The sequence below is a fragment of the Globicephala melas genome, chromosome 2, assembly GCF_963455315.2.
Source record: "Globicephala melas chromosome 2, mGloMel1.2, whole genome shotgun sequence".
NCBI classification, from domain to species: Eukaryota; Metazoa; Chordata; class Mammalia; order Artiodactyla; family Delphinidae; genus Globicephala; species Globicephala melas.
This window is the reverse complement of record NC_083315.2, coordinates 151,067,324-151,090,616: the sequence shown is the minus strand read 5'-3', so window position 1 is coordinate 151,090,616 and position 23,293 is coordinate 151,067,324. Positions and strand designations below refer to the sequence as shown.

At 46.0% G+C, this 23,293-nt stretch overlaps 1 protein-coding gene across 1 annotated transcript in view; it reads right to left on the bottom strand.

The window, feature by feature from the left end:
* Positions 1-2,984: 2,984 nt before the first annotated feature.
* The window catches only part of IFT43 (intraflagellar transport 43), a 152,276-nt gene continuing 131,967 nt past the window's right edge, over positions 2,985-23,293 (bottom strand). Inside the window, exons 12-13 of the mRNA XM_060295082.1 lie at positions 5,375-5,566; positions 2,985-3,117 (exon numbers count right to left, since the gene is read on the bottom strand). The gene's annotated coding sequence lies outside the window, so the exon portion shown is untranslated. The remainder of the gene's footprint in view (positions 3,118-5,374; positions 5,567-23,293) is intronic.

Genomic DNA, 23,293 nt, shown 5'->3' with positions numbered 1-23,293 from the left:
TTGGCACACCAGACCACTTGCTCTTTCTTGAAAACCCCTGGGACTTGAGGGGATTTAAAGGCTCAATGCTGGGAGGAGATATGGGGATATATGTATATGTATAGCTGATTCACTGTGTTATACAGCAGAAACTAACACACCGTTGTAAAGCAATTATACTCCAATAAAGATGTTAAAAAAATAAGTTAATTTAAAAAATAAAGGCTCAATGCCAATGTCACCTCCATGAAGACTTCCCCTTGCTTGTCTACTCTGTTGGGCTCTCTCAGCACTTGCTGGTATCTTTATTACATCATCTTCTTCATTCAGCCTTGAATCTGAGCCATTTATGTGCAAGTTTGCCTTCCCAGCTAAACTACTCATATAACAAATATTTACTGACTACCTACAACATGTGTGGCCCTACACTAACTAAGCTCTGGACACATAGCTATGTGAACAAAAATGAAGCCTACACTCCATTGCCCCAGAGACCCCGTCCTAGCCATTGTATTCTCACCAATTCCTAGCACAGTTCTTTGCACATGCTATAGGTGCTCAGAAACTATTGTCAGTTGAAAAAACAAATATTTGTTTACTATGCTGGAACAGGACATTAGAAGTGCTTGTCTCAATCTTAAGAGAAAATGTAAATGAAAGCTAGTGATGGTGGGATCTGTGGGCAGGGCCATTCTAGGAAAAAGGGTGCAAGAGAAGAAGCCTGTGGAGAACAAGGTGGCCAGCTCAAAGGACAGAGAGCATTGGAAGAGAACCAGTGTACAGAAGCCACAGAAGGGTGACATTTAAGAAAAGGAGGACCAAAAGGAAAATTGGGGAGGAATAGTTCTCAGGAAAGGCCATCACACTTGCTGATTGAAGCAGGCACTGATGATAGTGGATGATAGGTTGTGAGTTGTGAGCGGACTTGGAGCAGGTGAAATGGAGGCGGGAGAGAAGCCAAGGGTGAAGCTCCGTATGTGCCTAGCTGTGTCCAGCGCTGACGGCTGAACTTCCTCATCTGTAAAATGAGACAACAACAGAACGTACTCATCTCCTGGGTGGAGGTTAAATGAAATAATGAATGCAAAGCATTTCATATAGAGCCCGACACAAAGTAAGCACTCCAAAAACATTAATAATTACCAAGAAGAGGAAGACAGTCTAGTCAACAAGTTTCCCTCAATTGACCATCAGGGTGGAACTGTAAGTTGAATGAGCAAATCACCAGTTTAAAAGGATCTGCACACAGTAAGCTTCTCCCTCCTTTGTCCTTCCCACCAAAAAAAAGTACCTCTGCTGATTCATTAGATTCCCTGCGGTTATAATAAGCTGAAAGTCCTCATCATGGTCTGCACAGCCTGGGATCTGGTCCCTGCCCCATGCTCCTAATATGAACCCACTAAGCTGTCCCTCCCTTTCTCCCCACTCCCACCCCAGGGCCTTGGCATATGCTTTCCTGCAACCAAGAATACCTGTCTATAGGGATTTGCAGGTGAGGGTCAAGGAATCTCCTCATCTTTGAAGTCTTGGCTAAAATGTCACTTCCATAAAGAGGGCTTTTCTAACACCATCTGAAGAAATCCTACTCCCCTAACCATTTTCTATCTTATCATATTCTTTATTTCCTTTATGGCCTATATCATAATCCAACATTACCTTGTTTATTTGGTGTGTACTTATTTATATTCTGTCACCTCCCACTAGACTATAAATATCATAAGAACAGGGACGTTGTCTTTCTTTTTGCCTTCGTGTCCCTCCACAATTCTTTTCCTTGCTCAGAGCTTCTCTTTAAACTGATCCAAGATATTCTGGAATCTTTCCAGAAATTTTTCCAATAGTCACTGAAGAGATGTTCCTAATAGAAGCCGTGTCCACCAAGGAGGGCAGGAAGTGTCTGCATTTACCTGAAAAAATGAGTGACTCCCTGAAACTTGCCCTCCTCCCTGGCCCCAGACACCTGATGCCTTTTCTTTTGCAGGTGGCAGATGGCAGAAGTTTGCCAAACTCCACCTCTGCCACAGCTCTCGTACTCTCTCACGTACCCACCTCAACTTTATAGAACGGGGGGGGGGTCGTTGAGGTAACATTTATTGAAGGCTTACTATGGGCCAGGCGTCATGCTAAAGACTTTAAATTCATTATTTCATCTCATCTTCTCCAGAACCTTTTTGACATTGGTGTACGTATTAGTTTCCTATTGATTCAATACCAAATTATCACATATTTAGTGACTTAAAACAACACAAATTTACTATCTTACAGTTCTGTAGGTCAGACGTCCCACATGGATCTCACTAGGCTAAAATCAAGGTGCCAGTATGGCTTGTTCCTTTCTGAAGCCTCTAGGGGAGAGTCCATTTCTTTCCTTTTTCTAGCTTCAAGAGGCCCCCCACATTCCTCAGCTCGTGGCCCCTTCCTCCATCTTCAAAGCCAGCAATGGCGAATCTCTCTTATCCCCCTTCTGCCATCACATCATTCTCTGACCACAACTGGGAAAGATTCTCTGTTTTTAGGAACCCATGTGCACCCACATGGATAATCCAGGATAATCATCCCATCTCAAGGTCCTTAACTTCAACCATACCTGCAGAGTCCCTTTTGCTATGTAAGATAACATATTCACAGATTCCAGGGGGCCATTATTCTGCCTATCACAGTGTTATATGATCCTCATTTTATAGATGACAAAACTGAAGCTTTGAGAGGATAATAAACTTGCCTAAATTCACACAACCAGTAAAGGATAGAGTCAGGACCAAAATCCAGCTCTGCCTGACTCCAAAGCTTGTACACACTATCTCTGAGCTGTGTTCACCTATTCCTACCCCTTCCTTTCCTCTCACTACTACTGCAGGGAATGCTACTGGCTGCCTACCAGACAACCCCCTTCCTTTTTTTAATGGAGCCTTCCCCCTTATATTAGTCTACTAGGGCTGCCATAACAAAATACCACAGACTGAGTGGCTTAAACAACAGACATTTATTTTCTCACAGTTCTGGAGGCTGGAAGTCCAAGATCAAGGTGCCAGCAGTATTGGTTTCTTCTGAGGCTTCTCTCCTTGGCTTGCAGGCGGCAACCCTCTTGCTGCTTCTTCATACCCCTAATGGCTCTCTGCGTGTCCCAATTTCTTCTTACTATAAGGACACCAGTCAGATTGGATTAGGACCCTACGCTAACAGCCTTATTTTAACTTAATCACTTGTAAAGGCCCTACCTCCAAATACAGTCACATTCTGAGGTCCTGGGCTCAGGGCTTCAACTTATGAACTTGCGTGGAGACATAATTTAGCCCACAGCTCCCCACTAATCCATGTGCTCGGAAAATGCTGACCACACCCCCATCTCAAGGGTTGTTGAATCCCATTCCCCATGCAGATTGTTTCAGGAGCAGGCCTATCACCCAACTACGAGCAAGGAGACATGAAGGGAGAATTGTTGGGGATGCCTACTGAGACAAGTTTCTACTCTAGAGAGAATCGTAGGAAGACATCATGTCTCTTCCTTTTCTGGAAATTGTTATGTCTAGATATGACATCTAGAATTGTTACAACCTTCTTGCTAACATCCCAAGGATGAAGCCAAAACTGAGGATAAAAGGGCAGAGAGAGGAAAAGAACCTGGACCTCAGGTAACAACCAACCCTGAAGGATCTATTCCAGAACTTATGTGTTCTGTTATGTGACATACCAAATGTCCATGTATTTTAAGCAACTTTGGGTTGCTTGCAGCCAAGAGCATCCTAGCTTTTTACCTGCCCACCATTCAGGCCACGCTCTGTATCCACTACCATCTTGTTGCCCCCCATTGGGACCAAAAGCTGCTCTACCACTTAAGGCTGGCAAAATGTGCAGCTCCTCTACTCATGCCCCTCCTGCATTCCCTTCACAGAAGTGACAGTGCAATGTGCACCCCACCTTCTGCCCTGACATGCGTGAAAGTTGTTCAGCCATTGAGAGCTTAGACAATACAAATCCTTGGAGTTCTGTTCGAAAGGGGCTCACACAAGATGTAGGGCCTGTCTGGACAGGTAATGAGGGGCTGAAGTAACCAAGCATAGATGAGCTTACTTTGACATGGAAGGCATTGGAAGTAACAATAAGCAAGAAACCGGAGTGTTCAGAGGGCTGGGCCGAGACTGTTTAAGCTGCAGCTCGTTGGAGAGCATATGGGGAAATGTGCTGTAAAGGCAGCTCGAACTGAATTATGAAGGGGCCAGAAAGGGAAATTAGTGTTTATGGGGCACAGTGCGCCAGAAACTGCCTCAGAAATGCATAGAAGATCAAGTTAGATGATAATATAATAGTAGTTAATACCTATTGAGTCCTCAGTAGGTGCCAGACACCATTCTAAATATTAACATGGATAAACCTAATAATCCTTACAGTACTATTCTTATTTCCATTTTACAGATGAGAAAACTAAGTCACAGAGAGGTTAAGTAGCTTGCCCAGGGCCACACACTGGTAAGCACGTAACCAGGCAGAGCCATGTCCTTAACCACTGAATTATATGCCCCTAAACTGAATAGCAGTGCTTAGCACACTGCATGACACATAGCAATATGTACACACAACCATGACATACATTAACTGTTAGACCTATGTTGACTATACAGAGATTTGTACCTCTATTATATATTAATAAAATCACTCAATTAATCCTCATAATAACCATTTAATGAAAGCGCTTTGTCCTAACTTACACAGAAGAGGAAACTGAACCTTAGAGAAGTTATCTGGAGTCACACAGCTGGTGTGTGAAGTAACTGGTCAGAACGAGGCATCCGACTGCAAAGGCTACTCTTTGCACTACACTCTCTCCTCCCCTTTTGGGAGGCATTTGGCAGGTGCTGCCTGCACTGACATTCATTCGGCCAGTCAGGATATATTTAGTGGTGCGTACCAAACCCTACATACTGAAGGTACATCTGTGAACGGAAGAGACCAAAGTCCCTGCCTTCAGTATTCTTCCCTTCTCGGGGGAGGAAGACAAACAATAGACAGATCCATATATGAACTGTCAGGTGGTGGAGGTGTTATGAGAATAACAAAGCAGGATGAGGGGAAAGGGATTGCTGGACTTGGGGCCTTGCTGCTATCTGTGATAGGTGCCTCTGACAAGGGCTCATCGGTGCAGACACCTCAAAGGAAGCAGGGAGTATGCCATCCAACCATCTCAGGGAGGAACATTCCAGGCAGAGGGAACAGTTAGGGCAGGGGTCATGAGGTGGTATGTTAGTTTCCTAGTGCTGCTATAACAAAGTACCCAAAACTGGGTGGCTTGAAGCAGAAATTCATTCTCTTCCAGTTCTGAAGGCTAGACGTCCAAAATCAAAGTGTGAGTAGGGTCCCTCCCAAAGACTCTAGGGAAGTGTACTTCCTTGTCTCCTACCTTCTCGTGTGGTTCTTGGCGTTCCTTGGCTTGTAGATGCATCACTCCAATCTCATCCTCACAAGGCAGTCTTCCCTCAGTGTGTGGCTGTCACTATGTCTCTTCTCTTCTTGTGAGGACACTAGCTATTGGACTAGGGCCCACCCAGATCCAGTATGGCTTCATCTTAACTTGATCACATCTGCAAAGATTCTATTTTTAAGTAAGTTAGCTGGAGGTTAGGACTTGAACATATCTTTTTGGAGGACACATGAAAAATTGGAGTCATTAATGGCATCATCTTATCACAGTCCTCCTGAGGGTCACAATTATTCATGTCCCTCCCACATGCAAAATATTCACACCCCATCCCAGGACACCCAAAAGTCTCATCCAACCACGGCACTGGGCTAGGAGTCTAAGATGTTGTGATCTACATTAGGACCAAATGCAGCTCCTTAAATGTGGCTCCTCTTGATCCAGAGATGTACTGATTAAAAGGACAATTTGGTCTGGCTGGGCTGGGGTGGTATGGTGGAGACAAGGGTTATTTAGAATATTTATATTTAATATGATTATTGATATGGTTAGTGTATTAGTTTGCCAGGGCTGTCATAACAGACTGGGTGGCTTAAACAGCAGAAATGTATTTTCTCACAATTCTGGAGACTTGAAGTCTAAGATCAAGGTGTCAGCAGGTTTGGTTTCTTCTGTGCCCTCTCTCCTTGGCTGCTGGTTGGCTGTCTTCCCTCTGTATCTTCACACTATCTTCCCTATGTGTGTGTCTGTGTCCCAAATTCCACTTCTTATAAGGACACCAGTCATATTGGATTAGGGCTCACACTAACGATCTCATTTTAACTTAATCACTTCTTTTAAGATCCTATTACCAAATATGGTCACATTCTGAGGTACTGGGAGTTAATACATCAACATATGAATTTGGGGGTACATAATCAGCCCATAACAGTTAGGTTTAAATCTATCATCATGCTATATATTTTCTATTTGTCCCATCTATTCTTTGTTCTTTTTCCCACTTTTTCTTCCTTCTTTTGATTGAGGGTTTTTTATTTCATTTTATGTCCTTAGTTAGCTTATTAGTTATACTTCTGTTTTATATTTTTAGTGTTCGCTTTAGAGTTTATAGTATACATCTTTAACTTATCTTAGTCTGACTTCAAGTAATGCTGTAACACTTATACCTAGTATAAAAAGCTTACAACAGGGCTTCCCTGGTGGCGCAGTGGTTGAGAGTCCGCCTGCCGATGCAGGGGACGTGCGTTCGTGCCCTAGTTCGGGAAGATCCCACATGCCGCGGAGCAGCTGAGCCCGTGAGCCATGGCCACTGAGCCTGCGCGTCCGGAGCCTGTGCTCCGCAACAGGAGAAGCCACAGCAGTGGGAGACCCGTGTACCGCAGGAAAAAAAAAAAAAAAAAAAGCTTACAACAATATCCCTCCATTTCCTCTCTCCTAGCCTTTGTGCTATTGTTGTCCCACATTTTACTTCTAAATATGGCAGAAATCCCACAATACATTCTTATTTGTTTGCCTTAAGCAGACAATTATCATTTAAAGAGATTTTTTTTTAATCCGAAAAAAAAATTATGATTTCACAAATACCACTTTTGGTGCTTTTCATTCCTTTGTGTAGATCCAGATTTTTATGTGGTATAATTTTGCTTCTGCCTAAATTATTTTCTTTAACATTTCTTGTAGTTCTGGTATGTTGTTGATGATTCCTTCAAGTTTGTCTGAAAAAAAATCTTTATATTATCTTCATTTTTGAAAGATATTTTGCTGGGTATAGAATCTTAGGTTGATGGTGCATTTCTTTTAGTACTTTTTAAAGATTTTGCTCCATTGTCTTCTGCTCACATTATTTCTGAGATAAAGTCTCCTGTCACTCTTATCTTCTTATTTTTTTCTTTATATAGGCCATGCCTTTATACTGTTGTTGCTGTTAAGACTTTCTCTTTATCACTAGTTTTAGGCAATTTGACTATGATGTGTCTTAGTGTCATTTTTATCATGTTTCTTGTCCTTGGGATTCATTGAGCTTTTTGGTTCTGTGGGTTTATAATTTTCATTCAATTTGGAAAGTTTTTGTCTATTATTTTTTCAAATATTATTTTCTCCTCTCACTTCCTCTCTACTTCTGGGACTCCAATTACATATATTTTAGATTACCTTAAGTTGTCCTTTTGTTCTTTCTTTTTTTGTTGCTGCTGTCTTCTGGTTGGTTTTTTTTTTTTTTTCTGTTTTATTTTGGATAGTTTATATTACTATATCTTAAGAGTCATCATCTTTTCTTGTGTATTGTCTAATCTACTGTGAATCCCACCCAATATATTTTTTATCTCAGACATTGTATACTTATAGAAGTTAGATTTGGGGCTTTAAAAATTTCCATGACTTTCTTTAATACGCTCATGTTTTTCTCTACCTTGTTAAACATGAAATGTAGTTATAGAAGCTGTTTAATACCCTCATCTAATAGTTCTGTCATCTGTGTAATTCTGAGTCTGTATTTATTGATTGGTTTTTCTTTACATTATGGTTGCTTCTTTGTGCCTGGTAAATTTTTTTATTGTTTTCAGATATTTCTAATTTTACCTTGTTGGATACTGGAAAACTTTGTATTCCTTTAATTATTTAAGGTGGGAGAGTAAATACAGTCCCTATTACTCCATTAATGCCAGAAGCAGAAGTCCCAGGCCCTGTATTACATTGAGAATATTCTACTGGCTTGGGAGACTAGAGATTATTTTTCAGTCTGGGAAGTTCTGGCCCCTTTATATTCCCTCTAAATTCTGTTGACAAACTAGTTTCCTTTTTTAGTCCACCTCTTTCTCATAGTACCTTATAGTATTCAGCTAGCAAGAGCCAGCTGATCCTTTCAGGACTCTACCTGAAAACTACTCAAATCTATAAGTTGATTAAGTACTTTTTCTACTGTCCAGATTACCTCAGACAACAGTTTTACTGATTGTTTAAGCATACATAATATGGGCTACCTTTTTTCCAACCTGCTATAGCAATATCTTTATCATCTTTTCCAGCCTCTACTTCCTACTTGCTTTCCAATCCCAAAGCCAACGTTTGTATCTTAGGCTTGGGTTTTGATTTATTTTTTGTTTTTGGCAGCATCAAACGTCTAAGCACCAATCTGTGTATCAGTTATCTACTTCAGAATAATGCTGCATAACAAGCCACCCCAACATTTAGTTGTTAAAACAACATCCACTTATTTATTTCTCACAAGTCCATAGGCTGACTGGATAGCATTGCCCATCTGGGCTAGGATTGGCAGATCTCTGGGCTTGCTCATGTACCTGTAGTCAGCAAGGAGCTAGCTGCTCTAGTATATCTTTTTCTGGGACAAGTTGGCTATCTTCCACATGCCTCCAGCAGGCTGGCACAGTCATGTTATCATGACCAGAGTCTAGCCCTGGTATAGTCTCATGACTGCGGTAGTGTTCTGAGAGGTACACACTGAAGTACACATTCTAAGATGGAAAAATGCAGCGATGACTCTGCTCGAATCAAGCTTGTAATTAACCGAGCCACTGGCTAAAGCTAGCAATGTGGCGAAGCCCAGAGTCAGCATGAAAAGGCACTAACAAAGGGTATACGTACAGGGAGGCGTGAAAAACCAGGCCAGTAATGCAATCAGTCTATCCTACCCTATGACGTAGATATCAGTATTATTATCATTGTCCCCATTTAACAGATAGCAAACAGGTACAGAGAAGTTCAATAATTTGCCCAAGGTCTCAGCTCATGTGTGGTGGAATTTGTGTTTCTACCCAGGTAAGTTGGCTGTGGAGTCCCTGTGCACAATGGTGTACTGCCCTCTGGGAACAGGCCCAGGGCATTATGGAGCCTCTACCCCTCTCCCCATTTGGATAATGGGTCATCCAGCCTCCTCCTGGGGCCTTCCAGGGACAGATGGCAAGCTCATCCCTCCCTAGCTCAGCCACTGCCCCCAGAGATCAGCCAGAAGCCAGGGCTCTCCAAGGTCTGGCTACCAGTGGTCAATAGGGTTTGGACCCTACCGGTCCCTGTTTCCTGGCCTCCAGTGCCTATGGCCACACAGTGAAGTCTTTCAGGGATTAAAGGCAAGGAAGAGAGAAACAAAAGAAGGAATAAAGTCAAGAAATGTGCCATGAAGCTTCTTGTAGCGCAAAGCAGAGAAAGTCATTTCCAACTTCTTTCATCTCCTAGATGAAGCCACTAAATAAAGGGGCAGAGCGGCGAACACAAGGGCTTTTAATCTGTCTCATCTCCTTCATAATAACTGCAAATTTTCCCTGGGCCCCTGGGAGTGAGCCTCTTCCCTCCGCTCGGCCTTATCTCCCCCTCCACATTTCGCTGGCGCCCCGCCGCTCCCCGCGCGCGCTGCCCGGGCCGTCCCGGCGAGGCCTGGGGGAGCCGCTGCTCCCCGCCTCATTGTTCAGGGGGCCCGGGGCTCGGAGGAGGGATGAAGGCCAGTCAAAGGGAAGCGGGCTCGCCGCAGCTTCATTAACGGCGGCCTTTCAGCGGCGCACATATCGGAGCGAGGCCTTTTCAGAGGCGCTAATTAGCAATTTGGATCCTTCCCCCCTCTGGAGAGGCGCCTTCAATCTAACAAGTGGGAACAGCGCTGCGCTCCCTTTTTTCTTGCACTTGGTATTTATTGTTTTCCATTTCTCCCTCGCCTTCTCTTCCCCTCCCCACCCGCCGCATTGTCCTGCTCACCGCCAACAGATAAGGGCTGTGGGGTGGGGGGAGGGGTGCATGATTAATCACTCTTTTAATTCTCTGCTAATGATAACTTTCTCGCACTGAGAGAAGTTAATCTTTCTTGGATGTTGAGAGAAGCGGGAGAGTTGGGACAGGTGGGGCTGGGTTGAGTGAACACGGAAGGGCGGAGATGACAGAAGGGACTATACTCTGCTCTAATCCCCTCTCCCCCACCCAATGTCCCAACTTTCCCGCCTGACCAGTTGGCCGTACAACTTGATACTCTCATTCTTCTGGCCCCCTCTGCCCAGCAGCAACCTTTCCCAACCTATAGGAAATTCAACTTTTACTCTTCAAAGGTCAGCTTGGATGCCACCTCCTCTGTGAAGCCAACCCTGATTGCCCTGTCCTGCCCGAATTTCCCTCCCTTCTCCTTCTGAAATCCCATAGCAGTCTGCACACCACCTTTATGTGCTGAATTCTGCCCATGCTGTTATGGTTGTTCACAACCAGAGTACAGAAACCACCAATCTTTAAAATGTCTATATGCTCCATAGGATCAGTACGCAGTAAATGTTTGTTGAATGAATAGATCAACAAATTCCTGACTGCCACTAGAATATAGGTTTGTTTTTCTTTTTGTGTGTTTTTTTACTTCTTTCCCAAACATATAAATAGCACCTGCTACCTGCCAGGTACTATTCTAAGTAAATTACATTAAATTAAAATGTTATTAAATGACATTCAGTCATTTAATCCCTATACAACCCTATGAGGTAGATGTGATCCACATTTTACAGATGAGGAAACCAAGGCACAGAGAGGTTAAGTAACTTGCCTATGATCACAGAGCTGTTAAGCAGCAGAGCTGGGATTCAAACCTAGGTTGTCTGGCTCCAGAGTCCGTGTTCTTAAAACCACCTTGCTAGGATATGATCTTGGCTTCCACGGAGGCCCCTGCCCCTCTGCCTGGATGGAGGGATGGACTGAGAGGGAGGCCCAAACCAAAAGTCCAGGCAGGCGCAGAAGGGATGGTAAAGGTGGCAAATGAGCAAGGCCTTCACCTGGAAAGCCCACACACAGCCAGATTTAACACCTGGTGTTTGGCGTTTGGCCACTAAGCCAGCACTATCGGTAATGGCCTAACCCCTGGGCCCCTGGACCACGACCATGCCCCCAGCTAACCTGATCTCCCTTCTCACCCCAGGCCCACTACACTCACGGAGGCAGCAGGAGTAAAATTCCCAACAAACTCTGGGTTCTGCTATTCCGAAGTGCGTGGAGTGGAGTGCCCCAGAGAGGGAGGGAGGGCAGGAGAGCCCCTGAAAATCCCCTCCGAATTATAAACATATCCTCTTTAAGTACATTTCTAAGGATAACATTTGTATTACTCTGTCCTGTGCCTGCAGATAGGGCCGTGCATATCTCCTCCATCTCCCCTCCTTTCTCTCCACTCTGCTGGGAGCGGTCCCTATCTGAAGCGACGCTGGCAATCCGCTTCCCTGCAATTGTTTCAATCGAGGGGAAAAATTAATTTCTGCCTATCGTTAATTGAGAGAATTGTGTGGAGGGCGAGGGAAGGGGAGGGGGAAGGAGAGGAAGGAAGAAGGTGGAGGGGAGCAATCGTGTTATTAACCGTGTCTCTTTCATAAGCAAATATTCTGATTGCCATCAGTGAGATGAGAGGCTCATTAATGCAGGAAGCAGAGAGGTGATTAGAGAACTTTCAAGAGCTATTGAGCTAAGTGTGAGGGAGGGTTGCAGGGATCTGGAGGCCGAGGGAATTTGGGAAGGACTGGGCTGGGGGGAAAGCCACTGGCCTTTACATGGGCCTTCCTTCTTCTGCCCCCTCCACCCCTCTCCCCACTACTCACTTCCAAACAGTTCCCAAAGCCAACAGCTAGAGTTGGGAAAAATGCTAAACAGTGAGTGAAAACTTTGCAAAAGTCATACCTTCTCCAAAGACTTCATCCATCCTGATGCTAAACTGATAGTCTACAGGTGAAATTTTCTAGCCCCCTTACAAGTTTGTCTAATAGCACAAACTTACGCTATTTTAAAATTATGTTATTGTCTTTACAAGATTGTCTCTACTCTCTGATTTGCCAGTTCCCACCAGTTCCTGTTTATTGTCCCCATCCTGCCTCACTTGTTTGCACCCCTGCCTGGCCTGTGATAGCATTTGTGTACTACTGGAGGTCCTGGGGGTTGGGGATTGAGAGGGAGGGGCTGTTGAGAGGAGGTGGGCATGTGGGATGGTGGCAGGAGTAGGTGTTATTCATGCCACCTCCCTCCTCCTGGCCCACCTCTGATTTCAGCGATAGCTGTGCTGGTCAGGTCCCTGTGAGCCCGTCCCAACCAAACCCATCTCAAGAAGGAGCCTCACATTTCTCTCCAGTTTTCTGCCCTAGGGATTTCTCCAAGAAGAAGGTGCTCAGCAGTACCTATCACCCACGCACAAGCATGGTGGAGAAGTATGGGAGAGTTTAAATGTATATATGTGTATAACTGAGTCACTTTGCTGTACAGCAGAAATTAGCACAATATTGTAAATCAACTTCAAAAAATTAAAAAAAAAGAAGTACAGGAGAGTTTATACCCTTGGGGGCAAGCCTTAGCCAATGGGGCACAGGGCCCTGTGAACAAACACCCCAGGCTTTCCAGAAGCACAATTCCGGAAGGCATTGTGTACCTGGCTCAGAGGGCCTGGTGGAGTCAAGCCCCACTGCCAGCAAACAGCTCCCTCATTGACTCATACTTTTATTGTCTGTTCCTCTTTATCACCCTCACTTTCTCCACCCCTCACTCCTGCGTCCTGATGTCATCTCTCGAACTATCTATGCCCAAGTCTGTTCAGGCTCTGCTTTCACGGGAACACAAATTAAGACAGTGGCCAGGTGTGTCCCCAATACACGGCAGGAGATGGTCACCAGGGAGAAGTGGCAAGCACCACAAACAGCGACGGCTCCATGTGGCTCCGGGCAGCAGTGGTGTTAAAGATAAGGGCATGTGTGAGGCTAGAAGAGCCAGGACCAGGAGCCAGGGAAGACATGGAAGCTGTAGGTTGTACTCAGTTACTGAGACAAAGCCACATGGAGAGCCAGAGATGAGAACACCCAGAAACTGACACTCTGTCTGCCTTGGTCAGGGAGAACGTTGTATGCAGCCCTGTGGCAGCACAGCCCAATGGCCAACTTCCCAGGTGGTGGCCAGCCACTGCACTGGGGCTCAGCGTGCTTCAGACACTGTATGGCCATCTCTAGGTGCTTCCAACCCCCTCCCAACCATCTCTTCCAAGTGTGGACATGATAAAGTCCCCATGACAAATAGGAACCCTGCCCAGTCCGTCCTCACATTCAGGTCCTTTAGCTCCCAGAATCAATCCCAATGCCTGTTTTCAAAGTAAGATGCTCCCAGCTGAGGCACAAAGAGAGGCAGAGGCTGCCTCTGGCAAAGGAATCCCAGGGAGAGAAAGCCGATGCGGGCTCAAGGGATAAGCAGCTGTGGTGGTTCTGTCCCCAACCCCACACGTCCAAAGGACATTTGGATTCTCTTCCAGGAACCAAATGCTCCCTTCCATCAGATTCCGACCAAAAGTAGGAGAGCCACCAGCAAAGAGTCCAAGACCAAAAAGAGGCCAAAGAAAGAACTGGAAAGAAGAAAAGAAAAGGGAGAACAGAGAGAGGGAGAGGCACTTGGAGATTTTCAGAACAATCTCCATTCTCTACGGTGCTTTCTGTTTAAAAAAAAAAAAATGAAAAAGGAATGATGGAGAAGGGGAGAGAGTCAGACAAGTTTAATGATGTGTGTTCAAAGCTCAGATTGGAAAAATGACAGAGAAAAGCAGCCTGTTTCGGCACTAATAAATTGTTCTCTGCCGTAAGAGGCGCCTGTCGCAGCATTAATACAGGCCCCTAATACACGGGTCAGGGTTAAGTAATTCTCTCCGGCAACTTAAGCGAATAATGAAGCTGGCAGCGGCTGGTGGTGCGGTGGGAGAGATGGTCTATGCCGCCGGCACTTTGTCTTCATTTATTATGCCAGCGGCGGCACGGACGGGAAGCCTCCGCAGAGGAGATATCGCTTCATTTCGGCAAGGTAATGAAAGCCGGGTTGGGGGGAGGATAAACCAATTTGCCGGCTGACACTGGAAGGAGTGATTTGCGGACTCAAGAAGGGGAGAGGAGGGCCCATGCACAAGGAGCCACAAGGCTAAACCAACGAGGGCCAAGGCCCTTCCAGCTGCGCAGGGACCGGGTAGAGGCACTGAGTGGGAAAAGTGCGCCAGACTGGGGGAAGGCCGGGGTAAAGTCCGGGGCCCAGGCCGGTGGAAACGTGGCTGGAAGGACCCACTAGGAGTGAGGGGAAGGAACAGAGAACAGGCTAAGGAAAAGAAAGGTCACAGACATAGTGGGCTGAGGCTTGGGGATGAGGCATTGTAGGAAGAAAACAGACAGAAGCTGGAGGACAAGTAAAGGTCAAGGTCATCTGGCAGAGAAAGCCGGATGGGGATTGCAGGGGAGAAGTATATGTTGGCTGATAACAAACTTGAACTATCTGGAGCTAAACTGCCTTTGAATGGCGAGTCTGAAGTTTTCCCAGAACACCCTGATGTGTGGTGATTGCTTCCTCTATGGGCAGCGCGGGCCAGCTTGGCCGTCAGAATCACCTTTGGCAGCTTCTGTCCTCCAGTGATAGCCTCAGGCGGCAATCCGAATCTGGGGACAGAGGGTCTGAGGTTGTTGTTAAGGGAGATAAGTTGGGGGTGTGATCTAAAGCCTGGAGTATCTCTTCAGTCTGGATGGGTCCAAGTCACAGCAGGACCCTCCTTCCCCCCTAGTTCTGTCTTAAAAGTGGGGGGAAACCCTCCCTTGGGTCAGGTGTTCCGGTGAATCTCCCTTGCAGTTGAGTACCTCCCTCTAGCAGTCTGGCCCAATTACAAGTTGCCATTCTTCTCTGCCACATGGGAAGTAGGCAAGCAAGCAGGGCAGAACTGGTAAAGGGACCCAGTCCTGCCAGCCCTCACAGAATGTTGGTAACTGCATCTTGTATGTGCTTCAAGGTCACATCTGAGCCAGAAGAAACACCTATAGGAGCAGGCATAACCCCAGGGGTCTAGAAAGGGTTATGTAACATTACCCTGTTATCTTCCCAGACACTATCAACTTTCCCTCTTCTTTTCAGCACCAAGGCCTTTGGACAGTTCCAACCAGAGGTTCGACTTACTTAAACAGGCTTTCTGCCCCCAGCACTGCATTTTCAAGTTACCTAAGATCTATTCCTCCTCCCTTGCCCCAAGATTAAGGTGAGCAGATCTTCAGCAGTCAATAAATGGAGAAGAGTCTCAACTTCCCCATCCTCCCCTTGCCAACATGCACGCCTCTCCCTCTTGCCCTAACACCCAATCCTCCCACTCACACACTCCCAAGTAATGCTGCCACTTTTCTCCCCCTGATGTGGGTTAAGGATTTCCAATAAGGACCAAGTATTTGAAGCTTAACACTGCAGTCTCTGGAGGAGCCAGGCCAATTTCACACTAATCTAACCCATGAAGGGAGAGAGCAGCGGAAGCAAAAATTACATCAAAGAGAAGTTAATGCTGAGAAGCAGGAGACATAAAAAGGAGCTGCTTTCAGTTTCAAATGACTACACCAATCTGGATTAAGAGATCAGCCTGCCAAATGCCTGTATCACCATTTCTGTGCCCGGGCACCAAGCAGAATGAAGCCTTGTCCTCAGGCACCTCTCTGAATGGGAGTCAGGGGAGAAAATAAAGCTTCCAACCTAACTTCCACCTAACTCCGCATGACATAGGACATGCCCTGGAGTAGGTGCTTTTGAGAAAAAAAAAAAAGTTAAAGAGATACAAGAAAAAAGACTAGAAGGAAGCACACACTACGATATATAAAATAGATCATCAACAAGGACCTACCGTAGAGCACAAGGAACTCTACGCAATACTCTGTAATAACCTTTAGTGGAAAAGAATCTGAAAAAGAACAGATACATGTATATATACAACTGAATCGCTTTGCTGTACACCTGAAACTAACACAACATTGTAGATCAACTATACTCCGATATAAAATAATTTTTTTAAAAGACTAGAAGGAAGCATATCAAAATGCTAGCTTTGTCTTTAGGTGATTTTTTTCCCCTCTCTATTTCTCCACATGCTCTGTAATGAAGTTATATTATTTTCATAGTGACAGAAATAAAATAGATGTTTAAACAGTAGTGGAGACCCAGTGTTTTTCTCTCCATCTGGAATTTATATCTCCAGGCATTCTCCTTGGTACAGGACTTGGCATAGTTATGTTTATATGTGAAAAGCACTTTATAAATGACTGTGCTGAGGATTATGGCGGTGCGGTCAGTGATGGAGGGGGACTATAGGTTCATTCACTAAGACGGAAATGGCAACCCGAGACGTCCTTAGCAGTTTAATTTTCCCCTTTCTCGCAGGATGGGGGGCTCTGTGTTGTTGAATTCCCAGCACTTCACACAGAGCCCGACTGAGTACCGTTTATTAAATGAGTAAAGGAATGAGTGAAAGGAGAAATAAAGACCTTTTCCATTTCGTTGGACGACAATAGAATTGTCCCAAAGTAGGCAGCTTAAATCTATCCTTCATCCCCCACAAGGCCCCATGGCTCCCTCCCAAACACACAGCCTGGTGCCCGGGACAGAATTCTTTTCGCCCTCACGTGCTCCCAGCATGACAGAGTCGCTTGGGCAGCAATGCCCCTGGCTCTGAGATGGCCCATCCGTCCTCATCTTCCCACTGTTGGGCTTCTTCCCACTCCTTTAGCCTGAAGCCCACTGACCCCCGGGAATGACCCACAGGGTGAAGCAGAGGGGCAGCAAGAGCAAGTGGACCCAGCCTGCAGAGCACCACCCACCCCCTTCTCTTTGGGGGAGAAGCCGCCAAAGTCGCCAGTCCTCCCATTTTAAGTAAGTGGAGCTGAAGTGAGCCCAGTCTGCTGCCCACCCCTCCTCCTGCCCACCCCCAGGCGGCAGCCTGACAAGTGTAAATCCCAGAATGAATGAAGGCGCCCGGCCTCGAGGAGCCGGTGTCTCCCCGCGAATCTCCACGCTGATTGACTTGTCGCCTCCGTGAGGCTGACTCTATCAGCTCCTCGGCGCCTCCAATTCCAGGTGCGATTTAGTTTGGAGATGAGAGGTGACAGTTAACATTGGTACTCGTCACTGTAGATCAGACGCAGTCATGCCGTCTTCCCCCTCCCCTCCTCCCCAGCCCGCCCGGCCCTCCTCCGGGAGACGCGGGGGTCGGCACGCTGGCTCCTGCCGCGCCCCCGCATCTCCCCGCGGGCTGGCGCGGTCCGCGGCTCCCGCCCGACCCCTTTCCGCCCTCCGCCTTCCCAAGGGTTTCCTCCAAGCCCAACGCCTTCCCCAAGCCTGACCGCGAACAGCCCAAGTGCCCTTGTCTCCCCTGGGAAGCTTGAGAGGCTCTGCCACCTCCTCGCCTTCTCTCTTTCCTGGCTACGCCAGCCTCTGGGTGTCCTCAGTCCCTGCTGGCACCTGGCTCAGGGTCCCCTGCAGGGACGGAAGGGTACTCACTGGGCTAGTGACTTCCTCAACAGGGGGAGGGTTTTGGTTGTGTTTCTTTTGCTTTTCTTTGAGGCATAACACACACACAACGCACAATTCTTAGGTGTAGGGCACAGTGACTTACATATATATAAAACCAGCCCTGTGGCCATCGGCCAGACCAGGCTATAGAACATTTCCAGCACCTGAGCCCCCTCCCTCATATGCTCCTGCTGCCCCCTGCCCACCCTCTACGCCCCACCCCCACCCCCAGTTAGGGAGAGGTTTGAATATGCAAACTCTTGCTGAAAGGGTTAGATGTGAGTGAAATTCCTCAGGTCTGGAGGACCCAGAGGGGTCTAGGTTTTTGTGGGGAGGGAGGGGAGTGTCTCTGTGTCAGGTTGCAGGAAGCACACAGCCCAGGGCAGCCAGCATGGCGGAGGACCTCTGACCTTCTGCACATTCTCACAGCCATCTCCTCTGCCTTGAATAGTGGGAGCTCCAAGAGTGGAAAAGATCTCAAAAGGCTACTTGGTCAGCACCCCCACCACTGAGCAGGGTCACGTCCCAAACCACTCTGGCCTTTCCAGTTTCTGAAGGGTCACCGCTGTTTCAGCAATGTGTGACTTTGTCAGTGGGGAAGTTTATTCTTCCTCCAAACCTTCTCCCTCTTCTTCTCTTGAAGCCCATTTCACTCATTCAACAGGCCCCTGTTAAGGCCTGGTGGTTGTAAACCCCACAGTCTTATCCATGCAGCGATGAGGGAGACATGGTCTTTATTAACCTCTAACCTTGCAGGGGAAACAGGCATGACCCCCAATCTCTGTATCACAGGGCTAAGTGAAGTGCTCTGTAGAGAGACAGGCAAAGAGCCAGAGAGGAAACAGCAGTGAATTCTATCTACAGGGTGTCGAAGAGGACTGAAGAAGGCAAATATTCCAATACGGCAGAGTAGTGGGGATAAGCAGTTATGCCAACCTTGCAGTTCTAGGCTGCTGAGGCACCAGTGGTGGGTACTCCCATGGGGGCCTCAGCAGTATCAACCAAGGCAGGTCGTGGATAGGCACACCCTTGGAATAGCCCAACCTGCATTAGCACCCTAGAAATTCCTCATGGAACGCAGCGGTAGAAGACAATCAGTAAGACCATTTTAGGCTGCAACTACGGAACTAGGAGTCTGGAGACCCCAGATATTTTTCTGAGGTATAACACACATGCAGTGAAGTGCACAAATTTTGGTGTACATCTCATTGTATATTTATATATGTATACAACCAGCGCTGTGCTAGCAAACGTTTAACTGGCTCTTCAAGGGAAAAAAAACCCTGATTGTAACTTTGCCCATCACTGTAGTGTAAATACTCAGACCATGGCCAATGTCAAGTCACTAACATGACATCACTGAATGCAAGGTTGGGAAGCGATGCTGTGTGAGCCAATTTGAGTTGGATCCAGCACCACTCTGTATATTGTGCAATATACTCATGTACTCAGATGAAGATATAGAACAGTTCCAGCACCCCAGAAGGGTCCATCATGTCCCCTCACCAGCAAGGGGTAATATATAAGTTTAGAATTTACAAATTTAAAAATAAAAATTGCCTATATTTAAGGTGTACAACATGATTTTATACACACACACACATATATGTATATAAATGATTACTACAGTCAAGCTAATTGATGAGTGCACCTGAAATCTATCCTTTTACCATATTTCCAGTTTTCAACAAAGTATTATTAAGTATAGTTACCATGCCTATACCTTAGATCTCTAGACTGAATAAACCTATATAACTGCAACTTTTTACCCTTTGACCAACATCCCCCAAAGGGAAAGTCTGGACAGTAAAAATCTTGTTGGAAGAAGAGCTGGATGAAATTTGAGCAAAGTCCCTCAGGCCATGAAGGACCCAGAAGCATCAAGACTGTTGATAGAGAGGGCATCCCTTGGATGAGTCACTGCCCCTTTCTAGGCGTCTAGAAAGTGGAATGTTGAGTAAGATGAGGGTTTTTAACCCTGCAATCCTCAGAGTTCTAAGGGATCCCCAGAGATGCTTTAGGGACACTGATGAAGGGGCTCCAGGAACAGGAGTTGGTGGGCCTCCAGACCCCAACTCCTCTGATTCAACTTCAGTCTTATCTGGGTAATATACTGGGTTTCTGTGTAGGATTTCATTTGAAGAAAGAGTTCAGAAGCTAAAACTAGCCTGTGCTTTCCTTTTGGCTCCAGTCTCTGTAGCACTAGCATGCATTGATTCCCTGACCACTGTCTGGCCCCACAGAACCTTCTTCATTCTATCCCACCTTCACTGAGCGCCACACTGGGCTGGGAGAAGGGGTCCCACCTTCTCAACAGAGAGTGTTCCTTACCTCCCCACCGCCCTCCACTCCCATTCTAACTTCAGGCCTATTTGCCTTGACAGCTGCTGAGAGTACAAATTCCTGATCTCTGGGTATCACCTTGGGGACTGCCTGGGGGTGGGGTGGGCGGTACTTCAGAGTTCTCCTGGGCGAAGGTGGAGGAACAAGAAAGAGAGGGAAGCTTGGCTATGTTATCCTCTTCCTCCAACCCAAGCCAGAATTAAAAGAAAGTTCCTTTCTTTTCATTGATCCAGGACCCTATAAATACTTTGATTGACCACAAAGTTGTTCACATAGGAAAGGAGAAAAGCAGCTTCCGACATCAAAGAGCTGGCTTGGCTCTCACAGCTAGACCGTGGTGCTTTCCTGGTGATTGTAAACAATTTCACAGAACACCAACATCAGACAAAGCCACTCCATGACCATGATGAATCAGGGTGAAAACAAGACCACTTCGAGATCACGTCTGAACACAGACAAAAGCAAGGACATTATCCAAAGCACAAAATGACCAACCACCCCCTCAGCTGGCCAATAGGATGACTGCTGCTTCTCAATCAATTACAGCTTTAGCCTAGATCTAGTCTTGTCTTCTTCTAGATAAGATCATGAAGATGCCCAGTCATAGAATTAGCCCAACTTCCTGTCAGCATCCAACCCAGAGCAAAGCCCCACTTCCTTGAACCCTCCCTCATATCACCTGCCATGAGTCCCAATCCTATAATAATTCATTTCTAACACCCCCTTGTCCAGACAGCCCATGGTGCCCCACGGTGTGCATTCGGCCTCGTTGCAGCAAGTCAGTGATCCAACTTTGCTCAACTAGTTACATTCCTGATGGCTTTGGCTTGGGGACGTTGGCACACGCATTGTGTTTTCCCCCATTCACAAACCTTGATGCAGAGGCTCAACGGCAGGAAGTGGTGTGCATGAGTGAGGGAAGCTGTCAGGAGTATGTGTGTGCTGGGTCCAGAAGGGAAGCAGGGAACAGGGTTCAAGTCACCAGGAAAATGGGATTCACATGTATAGGTCTTACATTTCTCATACGGGTGTTTCAAAGCTCACCACACTCCAGTGAAGTGAAGGGTGTGAGCTCCATTTTTACAGCTGAGTAGACAGAGTTTGAGAGAATAATAATTTGCCAAAGCCACACAGTAAATGACTGGGATTCTAACTCACGTGTTATAGAATGAATTGTTTGTGCCCCTCCAAAATTCATATGTTGAAGTTGTAACCCCCCATGTATTTGGAGGTGGGGCCCTTGGGGGAGAATTAGTTTAGATGAGGTCATGAACGTGGGACCCCCATGATGGGATTAGTGTCCTTATAAGAAGAGGAAGATAAAACAGAGCTCTCTCCCTCTCTCTTCCTTGTGAGGACACAGCAAGAAGGTAGCTCTGTACAAGCCAGGAATCAGGTCCTCATCAGGAACTGAATTAGTTGGCACCTTGATCTTGCACTTCCCAGCTTCCAGAACAATGAGAAATAAATGTCTGTTGTTTAAGCCACCCAGTCTGTGGTATTTTGTTATTGCAGCCTGAACAAACTAAGATAGCAGGTTTGTCTAAGTTCGAGGTCTACACCATAGGAAGCCACACTCCTTGATAGATTTTTTCCCACTTCCGTATTAAAATTTAATTATACAAGTAATACAAAAATAAATTATCATTCTAAAAAAATATATTATTGATAATGTTTGACCAAATTTAAGTCTTGGTCTCTTCTTGATCTTCCAGAGGTCATTGCCATTAGCAATTTGGTATGTAAACTTTCAATACTTTTTTTATGTACTTACATACATATATGAACACCCATGGAAAAGATGTCATTGTTCTGTGGTGTGGCTTTATTTTTACAGAAATAGCTTTCTATGTGTTGTTCTACCACTTGCTTTTAAAAAAAATTTTTTAACATCTTTACTGCAGTATAATTGCTTTACAATGGTGTGTTAGTTTCTGCTTTATAACAAAGTGAATCAGCTATACGTATACATATATCCCCATATCTCCTCCCTCTTGCGTCTCCCTCCCACCCTCCCTATCCCACCTCTCTAGGTGGTCACAAAGCACCGAGCTGATCTCCCTGTGCTATGCGGCTGCTTCCCACTAGCTATCTATTTTACGTTTGGTAGTGTATATATGTCCATGCCACTCTCTCACTTCATCCCAGCTTACCCTTCCCCCTCCCTGTGTCCTCACGTCCATTCTCTACATCTGCGTCTTTATTCCTGTCCTGCCTCTAGGTTCTTCAGAACTTTTTTTTTTTTTTAGATTCCATATATATGTGTTAGTATACAGTATTTGTTTTTCTCTTTCTGACTTACTCCACTCTGTATGACAGACTCTAGGTCCATCCACCTCACTACAGATAACTCAGTTTCGTTTCTTTTTATGGCTGAAGCTCAGGGATTTTTTTCTGTCCTGTTCACAGCTGTGCCCCCAGGACCTAGAAGAGTGCCCGGCACATAGTAGGTGCTCAGTAAATGTTTGTTAGTTGGATGAATCAGTGAACAAACATGGAGTATTAGAAAGCCTTTCATGTGAGGGCCTACAGAACTACCACAGTATTTTCACCACCGCCTGGTGCTCCATAGTGGGCAGGGCAGGATGTGGTTCTGTTCTTTGTGTAGAGATCCCCTGTTGATGGACACTTAGGTTGTTCCTGGTTTGTCACTACCATAGTGCAGCACTGGACATCATGCCCATGTCACCTTGTGCACATGTTTCTCTAAAATAGACACCAGGAAGTGGCATTGTGGATCGTAAGGAATGCATGTTTTTTTTCCCTGCGGTACGCGGGCCCCTCACCGCTGTGGCCTCTCCCGTTGCGGAGCACAGGCTCCGGACGCGCAGGCCCAGCGGCCATGGCTCACAGGCCCAGCCGCTCCGCGGCATGAGGGATCCTCCCGGACCGGGGCACGAACCCGTGTCCCCTGCATCGGCAGGCGGACCCCCAACCACTGCACCACCAGGGAAGCCCAGAATGCATGGTTTTAATTGTCTCTTCCAAACAATCCTTTCAAAGAGGCTTTACAATTTACCCTCCCACCAGCAGTATACGAAAATACCCATTTCCCCACATTCTTGATAATACTTGATATTACTACACTTTTAAATATTTACCTATTTGAAGGGTGGGAAATGGTACCTGCTTTAATTTTTCTTTCTCTCTTCATGTGATTACTTATACCAAAGGGGTCCCTAGTATAATTTCTGTGGAAGAAAAGTAGAGACAGAGATAGAGGAACCCCCAGAGTATATTCAGGGAAACTGAGTAAAATTATAATAGCTGACATTTACT